Source organism: Calidris pugnax, unplaced genomic scaffold (assembly GCF_001431845.1).
Source record: "Calidris pugnax isolate Ruff unplaced genomic scaffold, ASM143184v1 scaffold95, whole genome shotgun sequence".
Lineage (NCBI taxonomy): Eukaryota > Metazoa > Chordata > Aves > Charadriiformes > Scolopacidae > Calidris > Calidris pugnax.
The window spans coordinates 11,119,260-11,135,307 of NW_015090885.1; the positions used below are offsets into that span (position 1 = coordinate 11,119,260).

The window sequence follows — 16,048 nt, forward strand, 5'->3', positions numbered from 1 at the left end:
CTTCCATTTCTCAGAACTTAAGGTAGAAAGTGATGAGAGGAGAGATAAGAGTGGCACTAATACTTTGGGAAGTATTTTCCATTCATTGCGGTGTTGAAGTGTGATAAAAATTTTAAATCAAGTAACTGAAGTCTGGCATTAGTCTCTGTCTGGTGTTCAGTGATAACATTTTCCTGGATTTCTCCCAGACTTGTTAAATATTGTCAGTCCCAGGCAAATCTAACAAGGATGTGTTCTTGGATGAGAACTGAAATATTAAACAATGACCATTCAAACCACTGATAGGAACCAGTAATTTTTTGCTAGATAGATACGATGATGCAAAGGCGTTCAGTGGGTTTACTGCTGCCGGCTGGGCTCTGGTAACTTCTGCACTTGTGCATAGCCCAAGGTAAAGTTAAACTCAGCAATTTAGGTCAGACTTGTTTTACTGCTGTCTAAAATAAGTTGCTTTCCACAGTTCATGCACATGGCCAGCTTCTCCTTCATTCAGTAAGGTAATGTGTGACGGCTGGGGGTGGGGGGAAATATCACAATAGCTTTGAGCTTTCCCTTAGTCTCTGCGTACTATTCCTCTATGAAAGGTCTCTGTAATCTCTTTAATGCTTTCTGGGGAAGGAGGCAGGATTTTGCCTTCCTCCAGGCACAGGTCTGTAGTCTAAGCTACCATCTGAATCATAAATTTTATATATAAATGCCACTGTTTATTATAAAGAGCTCGACAACTGAAATAGCACTTGGTATGTGTCCTTTTGGGGTAGCCTTTGCTGCTTGGCTCAATTCTTCCCAGCGCACGCGTACTTCCCTCTTTGCAATGCTTTTGCCTCCATAAAGGGTAAGGAAGGATGTGTTTATTTTTACCCAGTTAGAAAGGGATAAAACTTAGATCAGATCTGGGACTCGAGTTCAGCACTCGGGTAGTAACACTGACAAAGGCTGATCTCGGCAAGTGAAATTGGATTTTGTTATCTTGTGTTAAAGGCTCTGACATGCTTGTATCTTTAAAACATTAAAAGCGAAATGTCCTCAGATTCAAGATCCTTTAGGCAGGCAAAATGATAATGTGAATGCTAGCTGCAAACCTATTTTCCTGTGAAACTCCACGAACTCATTGAAAATGGTTTTCCAACACCTTAAAACTATTGATGTCTTGACTGGGAAATTTGTATGGAGATATTACTGCATGCAATGTTACATTTTTTAATAACCTTATTTAGCAAAGAGAATATTGGCTAGTTTATATAGACTCAAGTGGGTCGATAAGTGGGTAGCAGATGCGTGTGACATGCTGGAAAACCACTCACAGAACAACAGCCAAGGTCACTCCATGGCATTTCAGCGGTGTGTGGCAGAACTGCGCAGCCAGGTCTCCCCCACTTACTCTTCCGACGGGGAGAAACACAAACTCCTCTTCATAGATCCATGCATAAATAGATTGACTTCAGAAGAGAAGGAGGACTCGGTGGCAGGAGCTGGTTACTATGGCTATATGCATTACTCATTCTAAATGGAGAAATCAAGCCAACAATCGCTGTATACATTAACTATATTTGTATACGAAGGCAGCTCATTGCCAGCAGCTGTGCGAAGGTGTTGTGCTGAAAATCCAACTTTGCTCATGCCAGTCAAGGACTTAATGACTTTCATACATTTAAAGCAGTGCATACTGAAAGCAGCAAAACTTATGCACTGTGCCATCGGGTCTCTGTTCTCCTTAAGCCCTCGCTTTCCTCCATGTGAAAGTGACCTCAGTTTTCTCACCTCTGTGCTCCCAGTGATCGTAGAACAGCCCAGGTTGGAAGGGACCTTGAAAGATCATCTAGTCCAACCTTTTCATGGGAGAGGGTCCAATCACATTTTTTAAACCTTCGCTGATGGGGGCTCTACCAGGTCCTTGGGAAGGTTGTTCTACTGGGATGGAGACAACATGTCATGATGCTGCCTTGGAAATCATGGAGACACTAGCTGGCCCAGGCTCTGATGTACACAATATGAGGAAAAGCAACATCTCCCCATGTTGGCTTCAGGGTCCAACTTCTAGCCAGCTACTGACTTGTAGGACTGTCACCAGAGTCACTTTCCATTTGCCAAATGTCATTGGAATTGATCAGTGAGGATAAAAGTAACTGCGGGTGCGGAGACGTCTATAGCAAAGCCACAAGCCTTATTTTCATTGGCTACAAACTTAGTAAAATATCTTCCCTTTTTGAAGTTACCCACTGAAGCTAGTGTTTCTGGCAAACACAGCTTCCCTTATTTTGTTGCAGGGTGGCTGTGAGGGCAGGGCATTGGTTTCCCCCTTTATACGGTGCTGCACAAACAGGTGAGTGGTTGGTAGGTGAGAGGGATTAAACCAAGGCTGTTACCACCTAAGGCTCTAGCTGAAGCCCTTGTTCCTGTCTCCAGTGCCCAGATTTTCATGCAAGTTGGAGCACTGGACTTGGGTGTTTTCAGGGGCTGTTTGTAGCTCGGAGCACTTCTGTTACCTGCTGTCAGTTGTAATTCCACTGTTAAAGCTGAAGAGGTTTTTGCACTTAGAGGAGGAGCTGAATCTTTAATCTGAATGGAAAATAGAGCACATTTGCCGCAGACGTAAAGGCTTGCCTTCTGAAAATGGACTAGAATGTTGCAATCTGCAAATCTTTTAATTAGCCTGAGTTCAAATTAATTAAAAACTGTCATTTAAAGAATTAAGCGTTTGCTGGTTTTACCGAGTTCTGAATGATCTTAATGGAATAAAACAGACACTTGGAACTTTCCATATAATTAAAAATAATTGAAATCTTCAGCTTGCATGTGTATGAAGAAATTAGCTAATAATTAAGCCAAGTTATTAGCAATGGCTGTATTTAATGTTACGTATAGAGTACAGCCAGGCTAAAAATCCTTAAATAGGTCCACCATGGTATCAGAGATAATGCAACTTATTATCAGTCTCTGCAGCGGTTGAAATGCCACTCTTACGGGGGAGATGGGGCACACGTAGGCTTTCACTGCTGGATTAACTGAGTCACTTATCTTTAAAGTTTAAAAGGCTCGATGGCTGAGTAGCTTGCGTGTTTCTGCTTGAAATGTCTCCCGTACCACTGAAACCTTGCCTGCTGGTGGGAATGAGGCAGAACCACAGAGAACACCTCAAGTTTTCTGCTGGAAGGACTTAGAAAGTAGGATCTTCACACCATTTCTTTGTATGTGTTCTCCATTTTAAAATAAAATCCCTAAGCCTGTTCTGCTGCTGCAAGCTAAAAGCCAAACCTGTGAGTGGAACGGGCTGCTTTGTGAGGCTCCAGGCATGCAAAATAGGTGCTAATCTGGAAGGCTGGCGACCACTGGTTGTTCTTCTGCTTCTCCAGTAGCTCCACACTTAAAATAGCGCTCTGCTGTGTGGTGCTCTGCTCCTCCAGAAGGGCAGAAATCTTGTGCAGGAGCCCCAGCTGGTGCTCCTCGTTCAGTTCTCCCTGTAGTCGTTTTTGGAATGGGAACTTCCTGAAGGGCAGGAAAAATAAAAGCCTGATAAAATGAATGAATGCTAGTGATGATTCATTCAATGCCTTTGGAAAGGTGGATTCAGCTTTAAAAAAGCTTGTAGGAATACAAACACTTAGATGCCTTAGTCACAGTCTGCCCTCACTATACAGCACAAATTAAGGCTTTTTAAACTCCCTAACTATATGTTTCTTATTGCAATTTAGTTGGGTTTCTTTTTGTCTGATCTCTTAATTTCGTGGATCAGTGATGCTTGGTTGGAGGCTAATGGCAGCGTTGTTGTCATATTCCTGACTGTGATTCTGCCCTTTGTATTTTTCTTCAAGCTGAGTATGTAAATACCTGGCAGGATTTACTTAGAGTGGCTGATCAGAAATACTGTTGGTGCAGGAGGATGGTATATCCTCTGTGTATTTGCATTTTTAATACTAATGATCTGTTCTTATCATCAGTTCATGCAGAATTTTCAGATTTTTCAGCTTTTCTTTTAATTAAAGGCCCTAATCCTTTATGGCGAGGAAGACACTCTTGTAGCAAGTGCTAGATTCCAGTTTTGGTATTTCAGATCTCTAAAGAAATTCTGATAGACGTGACAAGTGCTGAATCTTGAGAATGATGAATCAGTTGTCAGCGCTTAGTATGTTTTGTCAGGTGGTAAAAACATCCAAGGTGATGTGTCCATCCTTTTGTTTCGGTGAGGGGGTTATTCTGGGAGGAAGAAGGGGGTGTCTTTGAAGACAGTAATGAATAAAGCAGGAGTAAGATTGAAACAGTGTCTGCTAATTATTCCTCCTTGACCATATATGGTTGTCTTCTGTTTTGTAAGTGCAGAGCCACAAGCACGAGCTCTCCTGGTGCTCTCCTTCTGCCGTGCACTTCCCCCAAGTCCAGAAAGAGAAGGGTGTGGAGGAGACTACGGGCCGGCTCCTGAAACATCTTGTCCTTAGTTGAGGGCAGGGAGAGGAAGGAGGTGATGCTAAGGGGAACTCAGTGATGTGAATGTGTCAAGGCATGGCTGGATGATTGTCACTTGCCTTGCTCTTGGGATGCACGCTGTTATGAGCAGCCACCCTTGCACACGGGCGCTCCTGGCTCAGCCCATTGCTGCCACTGAAAGAGCACCGTGCAAAAATATCTGTCCTTCCCTAACACCTTTTCACTTCTGGTTCTGATAACGGTGGTGGGAGACACTTCATGGAGATAGCTGGATTCAGGCAAGCGTTGCTGGCTCCCAGGGCTCGGCTGTTGGGAAGGGACTCGGATGGCCCTTTTTTTCCATGTTATGACTTTATCAGTGATTTAGTGTCAGAGGTCTGGAGCTCAGCTCAGCAGAGCCCCGTGACATGTCACACGTTGTTACTGCTAACAAACAGGCTGTGGTGTGGGGAACAGGAACAGTGGAAGATTTCATTTCATTAGTCCTTTTGCAAACCCTTTTCCATAAGCTGTACAAAAGTGCTCATTCATAATTGAGTTTTTTCATGCTCACTAAAACAGATCTTGAAGTTGTAGTATTAAGGACTATGTCCTTTCTGGTTAAGGGAGTATCTTTTTCACGCTCACTAAAACAGATCTTGTTTTAGGAGGACTATGTCCTTTCTGGTTAAGGGAGTATTTGGTGGAGGTTTTTTTTGAACTTTATGTGTACGCTGTGATCAAATCAATAAGACCTGTCTGCATTGCACGTGTATGGGGTAGAACTGATGCCCACTGTTGGACTCAGTCTTAAACGGCCTTTGGTTTATTATTTCTGGGGAATGGATCTGTACGTCAGCTTTCCAGTTCTTTCACTCATTGAAATAAATTTTACTGATTGGTCTCATACTGCAATTTGCATGCTTTTTTCACACCAAGGCAGAGACACCCTGTGAGGCAATAGAAAACTGTAGGTTGTTCAGGTGTATTCAGGATAGTTTTCCGATTGCTGCAAGCAGCTAAAATTCAAGTCTGTGTGTCCAGTGAAGGGCGAGACAAACTTCCTTGAGATGTAACTTGGAACATGGCTATTATCTTTGAGGGTAGCACACTACTGTTTTCAACAATAGTTTTCAACAATAGTGCTACTTAGTGCTATTGCTCCTTATACTTTCAGTATCTAAAATCTGCCCCTTTTGTTCTTGATTCTGAATAAACTAGTCAGGCAAGAGCAACTTGCCATTAGTTTTTACAGAGGTAAACTTCCTATGAGGGTGGTGGAGCACTGGAACAGGTTGCCCAGGGAGGTGGTTGAGGCCCCATCCCTGGAGATATTCAAGGAGAGGCTCGACGAGGCCCTGGGCAACCTGGTCTAGTTGGGGGTGTCCCTGCTGACTGCGGGGAGGTCGGACTAGATGACCTTTGGAGGTCCCTTCCGGCCTGGGAAATTCTATGATTCTATGATTCTATTATCTTTGACTGTAGCACACTACTGTTTTCAACAATAGTTTTCAACAATAGTGCTACTTAGTGCTATTGCTCCTTATACTTTCAGTATCTAAAATCTGCCCCTTTTGTTCTTGATTCTGAATAAACTAGTCAGGCAAGAACAACTTGCCATTAGTTTTTACAGAGGTAAACTTCCTACTTTTTAAACCAAGTAAGTGTGAAAGAGACGACACACCTGGTTGAGAAGCCTGTCTCCACATGGAGGAGAGTGGGACTCCAGTTCCCAGGGTGCTGTCAAATTCTTACAGCCCTATTGCCCAGTGATTTTTCCTGATCTAACAGCACGATCATGAACAGGTCGCTTCTTTGAAGGCAATCAGCTTTGTAACTCCACGCAGACAAAGCAGTGGGAATTAAGCCTCGTTGCTTATACGGATGTAGCCCCTACCTTTGTCTCAATCAGCTTCCCTTTCCTAGAAAAGTGTCAGCAATTTCCGTATCATGGTGATTTTGTTTTTAAATATATTTTTTTTTTCTGATGATGGATACATTGCAGATCTTGAAGTGTGAAGGTGTGTCAGTGATGGATGACAGTGGCTATCCAGACCATGCTGGCAATGCAATGGAAATCATCTGCATGTAAGCCCTGCAATTCCTTCTCTGCGCTTCTGGTGCACATTTGGGTGAGGATGGGTGAAGAGAATTTTATTTTTTTTTTTGGAAAATCCCTGTTCATCAACTGCAGTACAACAAGAAGGACCAAAGTTTCCACCAGGGCCGGTATATCCTGATAGGCAAGAGGCAGAATAATCCAATTTAAAAAATAAAGCTTCCTTTTCTTTTTTTCCTCTAGCATATTTTTATACCCCAAAATAGCCCATATTTTTGTCAAAGTTCTGTGCTAAATTTTGCAGCTGAGCCTTCTGCTGCAAATTTGGAGTCTCTGAAAAACATCATTGATGATTTTTTAAAAAAATATACATCTTTCTATACCTATATAAATAAAAATGTTATTTTTTTTCCTTGCTGCAGTTATTGATAGGATCCCGTTTTCTCCTCTAGCAGAGGGAAGGCACAGACACCGGACCTGCAGAACAGTATCTAGAGAGGTGAGATGAATAACCATCTGCATCTACAGGGCAGTACAGCAACAGCTCTTCAATCAATACTATTCCAAAATGCTATTCTGGTGAATACATTTGAATAGATGGAGCTGCTGGTGAGGAGTTTCTGTGAGATGGGGTGGATAGATCAAAACCTGAGGTTTTCTGTTGAGTGAGTTTTGCTGAAAATTTAGCAAGTTATTCAACTGGGCTGGTAATCCTGTCAAATGAGTTATCTGGTGTTTTCATGCCACTGAGCTACTGGTATTTAAAGTGAAGTTTCAGAGGCCCCCACTGAGGCAGGGCATATTTCCCATTCTTGGCAGTGCTTTTATAGCATCATCACACCAGATACATTATTTGCTTTCTTATTTCCCTTTTCTGAACCATTGTGTAAGACTGAAGTGCCTAAAACTGCGTATGTGGCAGGTACTTTTGGCTTTGTACATTATGCCTCAAGCGTATAATCTGTTTTGTTTTTTTTTTTCTTCCCCATCACGTCCATTATTTTTTTTTTCCCTGTAAATAAAAAAATATGTATTTGAATTACAAAAAAAGTTATTTAAAATCCATTCTGTTACGCCCAGATCAGCTGCTGCTGGGGAGCCAGTGTGGCTCTGAAGGAGTTGCACCTGTAACCTCCTTGGAAATCTCAGCTGCTGCTTGCTGTTGTGGCAAAGGTAATTCCTCCTTCACAAAGACAACACCTGGCCCATCTCAGCAATAGTCTCTTAGTGGGTTTTGGTCAAGAAACATAGTGCAGCCTTTCTCCAAAGGGCTCTGTAGGTTTCTCTGGGTGGTCCAGCGTGGCCTTTTCTCACCGTGGTCTCCCTGACCCTCTCTCCTGACTTGGTGTCTCAGTGCTCCCTTCTCTGTTTCCACTGCTTCAGCGATGCTTGGGGAGCCTGCAGCAGCCTGGCGCGCTGCAGCTCAGCCCTTTCTGACATTGCCCTGCAACGCCTTTTCAGAAACTAACCTGGGGTTAAGATGTGATGTGCTCATCCAGCAAAATAGCAATGCCCTGTGCAGAAAAGAGACTGAGCCTAAAGTGCTGCAGGGGTTTTGCTGGTGGCAGGATTTCAGCTCTAGCATCAGCCTCTGATGGTGCTGAGCCTGGGTAGCAGGAGCCTGGAGAAGTGAGAGGCAGGGGGGAGTGCAGTGGTGATGGAGTCCATCACGGTCTGGCTGCGGTGCAGTGCCGATTCGTAGGGTCAGTTCTGCAGGTCTCTGGGGAAAAAAGGCTAATTTTACCTGGTATTAAGCTGTAAGAGTGGAGCATCGTAGCTGTGAGAGGAGAGGTTAGAAAATAAACTTGCTTTCACATATATAAATATGTATGTATGTATATATGCTTAGATATATATATATTTATATGTCTGTGTGTATATGTGTCTGTGTTTATATATATACTCCAGAACGTAGCTGCTGGAGAGAAGGATGTCTTGTCCATTTTTGAAGGTGTTTAAATTCAACTGACAAGAAGCGTCAGGTCGTTAGACCACGTGAAAAGCACAGGCTTGTGCTTTTTTTGGGCTCATGGCAGAAAGTAATATCTCTGGAAATAGATTTTCTTTAAAAACTGGCCTTATTTCTTCAATGACCTTAGCTGACTGAGTTTCCTGGTGGAGGTGACCAGCTCGGTGTAGCTGTGCTTGCAAAGGAATAGTGTCTTGTCTTTGCTTACAGAACGTAAGTGCTGAGAAAACCTCCCCCAGCCTGCTTCCTGCCGTGCCTTCTCGCTATTCAGTGTTGTGTTGATCACATCAGGCTTATTCTGTCAGCGCTTGCGATGTTAATAAAGTATCCCGCCATGGCAATTATTTCACTAATTAAATTGTCACCGCATTTTTTTTTAGCATAGTTTGCAGTTGGCATAAAGCAAACACAAGCCAGCAAACAATCCTTGTCAGGAAGCCGAGTTACAACTCAGAGAGTTACAGAAGCAAAAAATTTAAAAAATCGCTCGTGTCTAAAAAGGCGTATTTTCCTTCGTTTCCCCCCTCACCTCCTCTGAAAAATAAACCTCCACAGCAGCAAAACCAGGCGATCAGCGAGGAGAGTACCCACTGCTGCTCGTACCTGAAAGGCAGGCTCGAAATCCTTAAAGCTGAAATGCAAAAGAGGCAAAGGCAGGCAAGCTGTCTTGCAGGAGCTTGGCACCGGGAGCTAGAATATGTTGTGTCTGAAGTTCTAGGAGCATTTCAGGGCAGTGCTGCTTATTGAAATGGAAATGTGGTTTTCAGGCTGCTTGAGCAGAGTGAGTGCATCACAGTCACAGGCTGAAACAGGGGTAATGAAGTACCCTGTCTTTGAAGACAGATTGCGCAATACAAACCCTAGAGAGGCATTTATGGATTATTTTTTTTTTCTTTTCTGCATTGTTCGAAGCTAAAGTACTTCCTACTATTAACTTCAGAAGGGCATAATAAAGTTGGTGAATGGGCCACGGTAATTCAAATGATGTGCTGTGCAAATAAACGCTTAGTTAATGAATAGTGAAAAGATTAACCTGAACTACTTACATGGATTATCAGAGCTTGTAACTCCCTGCCTTCTCCCACTGGTTATGGAAGATGCAGAGCAGTTTAAGATGTGGGGTGGAAAACCCCAAAACTTGCTAGTGGCAATTAGGATATGTGGAAGTTTGGAAAAGGATGCACAATAATTCTGAAAACATGCCATTATGTACTGACCTGTCTGGCAAGGTGGGATGCTCAAGTTTATTGGAGACTGAAAACTTTTCTCAGAGGGGATGGGGCACATCAGCTTTTAGAGAGAGAAGAGTGAGGAGGCAGATGACAAAAACCTTCTATCCCTTCCCTGGCCCATCTCCAGAGCGGAAGAGCTGGGACCACTTATTTCACTAGGCGTGCTTCTTACTGTTTTCGCTCTCCTGTCGTTCTTAGGGCTGTGAGTCAGTTTGAGATTGATTTATCAGCGCTGTTAATCTGCTCTCAAAGCGCTGTCAGTCTCGCTCCCAGAAGCCGAGCTCTCCCATTAGAACCCTGACCTATTTAAACGTTCTTAAGATACCGTAATGATCGCATGTCAGCGGGGGAGAGGCAGCAATGACAGCTCTGAAATGTTTATTATCCTAGCCCGGCTTCGGAGGGGAGCGTGCCCATGCAGCCGGAGCTTGGCAGGGGATGAGAGGCGGGGGCCTGGCCAAGGGATGGATGGACTGGGATGCTGTGGTGAGCTACCAAGCCAGTAAGATGGGCTGCTCTCCTCTTGTGGTTCTGTGCATGGATTCTCCACAGTCACTGGTGATTTCTAACTGTTCAAAGCGGGAAGAGGTTATTCTGTTCCAGGAGCCTGCATACTGATGGCAATAGATCACGGATTTCAGTGGCTTAAAAGGCACTTAAAACATTTTTGGTGGGTGAGGAATTGTTTCCCCAGGCATGTTTGCGTGAAAGCAGATGCTTTCCATAGAGAAATTTAAATTTCCTTTAGGTGCTATGTGGTGCAATAGTATATCAGCAAAGAATTAAGTGGAAGAAACTCTTTAAAAAGAGGGTTCTGAAAGAAGAGTGAACAGAAGCTCCTGACACCTCAGGTTGCAGACACTTGTGTCTGCTGCCGAGCGTGTGCGCTGCAGCAGGGGGAGCACAAAGGCTTGCAGAAACCTGAAAATCTCCAGTTCTAATAAGCAAATCTAGCTGTCATAAACACACTTTAAATGTACTGTTTAGTGCCAATTTTCCTATCCTTCAGAGATGTAGCAGAGTGCAACTATTTTTAAAGCTAAGCTTTCTTTCCCCTCCAATTTCCTTTGGGGCATCAACGGCTTGAAGAATTAAACCATAATTCCTCACAAGAGAAAATACATGCAGTTGTACAGAATAGGCCAGGATTTGCTGCTTGGTACGACATTCACATTTTTCTTCTGCTGAAACAATTCCAATGTGCATGACCTTTTTCTTTCAAAGAGCATCCGACTAGATCATTTTGGCTTTTTCCCATTTTTCCTTTAAATGGAGACTGCAACAGCAGCAGGGATCATTAGCCAAAAGGTCCCTGAGGTAAATAATAGGTTCTCAATCTTTTTAGAGACAGTCACTTGGGTGCATCTCGTGGAGGGATAGTCTTTCTGCTTGCTTATGGGGCAGTCCAGAGGCTCCTGTCTCAGAAGACACTTTCTCCAAGCGTCTGTATCTTGAACTGATGTCCTTCTATCTCATTGATCTTGCTTTTCAGGAGTTCCAGGTTATTACAGTGCACATTTTATTAAGAGTAGTCTAAAGGCCAGCTTTTGTCAAAACACAGCTGGCTGATATTTTTCTTCTAAGAAAATAGAGAGGGTTCATAACTCTGCTTTTACAGATCCCAGATGCCCATTTTTCTATATAAGACCACAATATTGACACTATCTGTGTCTCAAGCTGATAAACGTTATTGCATTCCTTTCCAATATGTAATGTTAGTAAAAATAGGTTAGTCACAAGGGCTTCTTATCAAAGTCCCTTGTTTCCCTAGAAACAGTGACCAGCATTAACCTTTCTAAAAGTAGCCCCTGCAAGAGACAAATGTCTTTGGTTGTCACTCTTACAATTTTAATCTAGGGGGAAATGTGCTGCAAATTCTGGTACATATTAAAAGAGAGCAAATAAACTCTGGAAAGGCAGGAATAACATATGCAGTATCAATTCACATCAGGCTAGCAAGGAAAATAAATTGATCATGTTTGAACCAGTGCTGGCTGTGTCCCTTCTCAAGCGACACAAGCATTGGAATTGCATTGGCACAGTTGTTTGCAGCCCCAAAAAAGAAAAGGGAGGCGTGGGAGCAAAATTGTAGTGTTTGTGCAGGACTGATGAAAGCTGAATATTTGAAGAACAGAAAAAAATGTAAGTGATAACAGCGTATTTGTAAAAAGATGCCTTTTTCTAAGCAAAGTAGGTGGTAATGGGAATACCATGTTTAGAAGTAAAGCTACTGACAACGTGAGAGAGGAGCAAGAGGCAGACATTATCAGTGCGTTACACCCTCATGGCATGAAATAATCATATTCTTAGGCTTCATGGCAGATTAACAGCATCCCTAAATCCTGGTGCTGCAGGCAATTTAGCTTGTTTCAAATTACATGATCAGGAGCATCTGCTTGAGCTTTACACATTCACTCACTGTTTCACTGATCACCTAGGCTGCTGAGACCACTACCTTTATTTTCTTTTTGCCAAGATATAAAAGAAAAAGGTGATGAGTTAGATTTGACATCAACATACATCCATGCTGCAGGTCACTGAGCACCTCTAAAGCAGCAGGTTGGGACCAGTGGGAACCAATTCTGGTACAAGGAAAGAATGAGAAGAGCATGAGAGCCAGTCGAGAGCTGGAGAAAACACACCGCTTGTTTTCAGCCCATTCCTTTTACGATGCATACAGACCAGGACTGAGAGCCTCAGCTGTAGCCATTACAGAGAGCCCTCTCCTCAACTTAAGTCTGTCTGGAGGTGGGCATGCCTGTAGCAAAGCAGTAGTGATTCTCTGTCTCTTGGTTGCATTCCCCAAACGCTAAAAATACCAGGCCACTAAAGCACTCGGATCCTCAGACCTGCCACATCAATCTCCCGTCTGTGAGTCTATCGCTTCCATAAATCCCTCCATTTCTTACAAACCCACTTTGTCTGTGCAACCTGTCACTGTCCAGTCATCAGGACAACAGCTTTAAAAATAGCCGACTCAGTATGCAAACATTTTTCTTCTTGCCTGGTCACAAATGAAGCCACTTGCTCCTGCGGGTATCTAAGAATTTGATGAAGCTGTGGATAACTTCCCTCCCTGCTCCCTCTTGATTCTTTGGAACTGAGTTTTCTAAAACCCTAATATATTGTCGTCTCCTATGGCCAACAAACATTATTCACAATATTTATTTTCCGTTGTGCTTTTATATTCAGTTTATGCTGGAACCAAAGGAAACCTATATATCTACCCCTGCTGGTAAAAGCAAATCAGTCTGGATGTGTCAGTTGTTTTGCTGTTTATGGTTGAAGTGAAATGAGACTTGAGTTACTTACGGTGCTTGTTTTACAGGAAAAATGAGTTTACAATAAGGAGGCCAGACATTGCCTAAACTCAGTCTCATAAATGAGTTTCCTGAAGCAAAGCACTCACTAAAATTGATGCCTACTTTGTTCATTATCTGCGATTCACTTTCCAGGCAGAATCAATATATTCTCGAATTTCTTCACCATCTTGCCTTGTTCATAAACTGAGGAATACCTGTGTATCCCAAACCTGAGCCTTTAGGCTTGGATTTTGTTCTCTAAAGAGGGGGTTTAAAGCACTTGGCTGAGATGTGAGAACACATCCTAGCCTTCCTCCTTGAAGCCATTTTTAGCTCATGTAACCAAATTCCCTTTAAAAACACTTGTCCCTTGTGCTTTGATTTTCATATTCTTGGGAAGTTACATCTGAATAGTCTTAATTTCCACACATGCACACGCACACCCAGCCCCCCAAGCCCACGGTAATTAACTTCTGAGGCACTTGGAAAAGCAATACTTGCCCCTGTAAAAACACAGAGGCAGGAAAAGCCTCTTCCATGAAGTCATGGAGCAAGAATGGTGTGGTGAGGGGCAGCCGGCGAGGAGTGTGCCGCTCCCCGCTGACATTCCTGCCCCCCTTCCCTTCGCCAGGGCGCAGCCACACGTGTCCCCTCCTCGGGCATTGTCTCCTCACCCGGCATCCAGCAGACAAATATAGGCATGAAGGAAACCTGTTGATGCCTTTAAACAGTTATCACCAGTGACCTTGAGATAGGGGCATATAAAGCCCAGACCAGGCGGAGCCGTGACACTTTCTGTGTGCTCTCCAGGGTGAGTACCAACCTCTCTCACTTCTAAATGCGGGTAGCCAGCTGCGCTCTAACACTGTACCATGGTTTTGATGAGACTAAGGTTTTCGTGAGGCTTCAGGTTTTTTGTAGTAACATCACTAAACATGTAGCACTACGTTAGTCATCCTCGGATGCTGCTTGAATGCTAGGATGGCAAATACATGTTTCTTCTCTAACGTCAGCGCATTCGTTAGCCAGCTAGAATAACTGCTCAGGAAAGTCTCAGGTACCTTGTAATTATGTGTCTGGATGGAGTGATTAGCCAGTACCTGCAAGTCATATTTTCTGTCTTCTCTGTCATCTGCAAGAGGTGATGGCTTATGCAGTTTGCAATTTTAAGCAGCTCGTTGATCCAAGGAGTTCTTTAATCTAATCTTATATTACAACCCTTGGAGAATTATTGGGTTCCCTTTCAAAGGCAGGCGATTCCTGTCTTTTCTTGGTGGTGCCCAGTGACAGGACAAGAGGAAATAGGCACAAACTTGAGTGTAAGAAGTTCCACCTAAACATGAGAAGGAACTTCTTTACTGTGAGAGTGGTAGAGCACTGGAATAGGCTGCCCAGGGGGGTGGTGGAGTCTCCTTCTCTGGAGACATTCAAAACCGCCTGGAGAAGTTCTTGTGCAACCTGCTCTAGGTAGACCCACTCTGGCAGGGGGGGTTGGACTAGATGGTCTCCAGAGGTCCCTTCCAACCCTGTATGATTCTATGCCTGCTCTCGTTGCTATTGCAGACGAGCCCTTAGCACTACAGTAGCTCTTCCAACAGCCCCAGCAAAGAAAGATGAGGTCCCTCCTTTCCAAGTCTGAATGCAACACCAAATTGTTGGTGGATCTGCACGTGCCACTTAACAATATTGGCTTTCTACAGGGAGTAGGTGATCTCAAGGATCTTCTGAAGTTCATATACAAGGGCCAGCTCTTCTTGTTGTTAGCTGGAGCAGACTAAAAGGAAAGCAAACATCTTTATCTGTGCCTTGTCTTTCCCGACTATACTGCCTTTTAAAATAATCCTATGACCCTAAACCAAACCACATTTCCAATTTCTCGTATCTGGCAATGGGTTTGCCTCACTGAGTTCTCTACACCTGCGAGGTGTGCGCTGCCTGGGCTCTGACCTCTGTTGTAACTACAGTCACATGAGACTGCTGAAGAAAAAGGGGTTCCCTCCCAGCTGCTGTCGTGCTGCTTTACACCATAGCATGTTTGCTATAGTGTCTGGTCCTGAATATATATTAAAAAAAACCAAAAAAAATTAGCTAGGGTGGTGGTAGCTGAGTTACTGTCCCTAAGAGGTCTGCAAATGGAGCCTGGTTTCACAGAAATGGTTTAGAGTGCTTTAGTGTAGCTTAGGACTTGTGAGAGTCCTGAGTCCTAGAGATTAACACTGACATTTGCACATTTAATGTGAAATGACACTTACATGCTCTGATGCTGTTCTGTTTAAACGTATGAACTGATGTAATTTCATTGTTCCACCGGAGCTAAGACATGCTCCTCATGGGGCAGAGACTTTGCCATGCTAGTTTGAAGTTGTGTCTCCAGTTGGGAATTTTGGTCAGCTCAGATGATGTTAAAATAATTAGCGATAGTTGTGCTTATGTAGGCCCTTAACTTTTTTCCTTTTTAAAGATTAAAGCTAGTTCCGAAGAAGAAACTTTCTGCTCTACAGCAATAACACAGAAAGTCTCGAGCTTGTACTGCAGCAGCTGAATGTAGAACGTTTGGCAGCTCTGCTCTCATAGAGCTTTACATTCCCCAAGAGGAATGTGTTGAAAAAAACCTGCCGTGCCAATGAAGAGTTTTTATCCCTATCAGGATTTTGTTAGAAAGAAATTGAATTAAATTTTGAAAGACTACACTGTCTGTTTTGATAGGGCTCTTGAAAATTTGTCTGGCTGCTCTGGATATTGCACGGTAAATAAAATAAGGGAAGAGGTAATATCTGATGGTCACTTGTACAGCTTCAAATAGTAATCAAATGCTGTCTTGACTTCAAAGGAAAAAAAAATCTGAAATTCTTAAAGTGTGTGTGAACACCTTCCAGCAGCAGAACTTCTTTTAGACATTCTCTGGACAGCACCCAGACTATTTTATATACATATGCATATGTAAATATTTATATGTGTGTATGTATAAAAAAATTAATAAACAAAACCATATCTGTACAATCACTTTAGAGAGTGCATAACAATAAAATAAATTGATTGGCAGCTCAAACCCAGCAAATTGTTCTCACACCCGTGTCCCCCACCC

General features: G+C 43.2%; 1 protein-coding gene and 1 long non-coding RNA gene across 2 annotated transcripts in view; both read left to right on the forward strand.

Annotated features, from left to right (window-relative positions):
- The first annotated feature begins 1,252 nt into the window (after positions 1–1,252).
- Positions 1,253–6,941, forward strand: LOC106891021. The gene is made up of 3 exons (XR_001412615.1): positions 1,253–2,323; positions 6,407–6,489; positions 6,883–6,941. It is a non-coding gene; the product is annotated as an uncharacterized LOC106891021 (long non-coding RNA).
- Positions 6,942–13,640: 6,699 nt separating this feature from the next.
- Positions 13,641–16,048, forward strand: part of MYH15 (myosin, heavy chain 15) — a 48,946-nt gene continuing 46,538 nt past the window's right edge. Inside the window, exon 1 of the mRNA XM_014947183.1 lies at positions 13,641–13,774. The gene's annotated coding sequence lies outside the window, so the exon portion shown is untranslated. The remainder of the gene's footprint in view (positions 13,775–16,048) is intronic.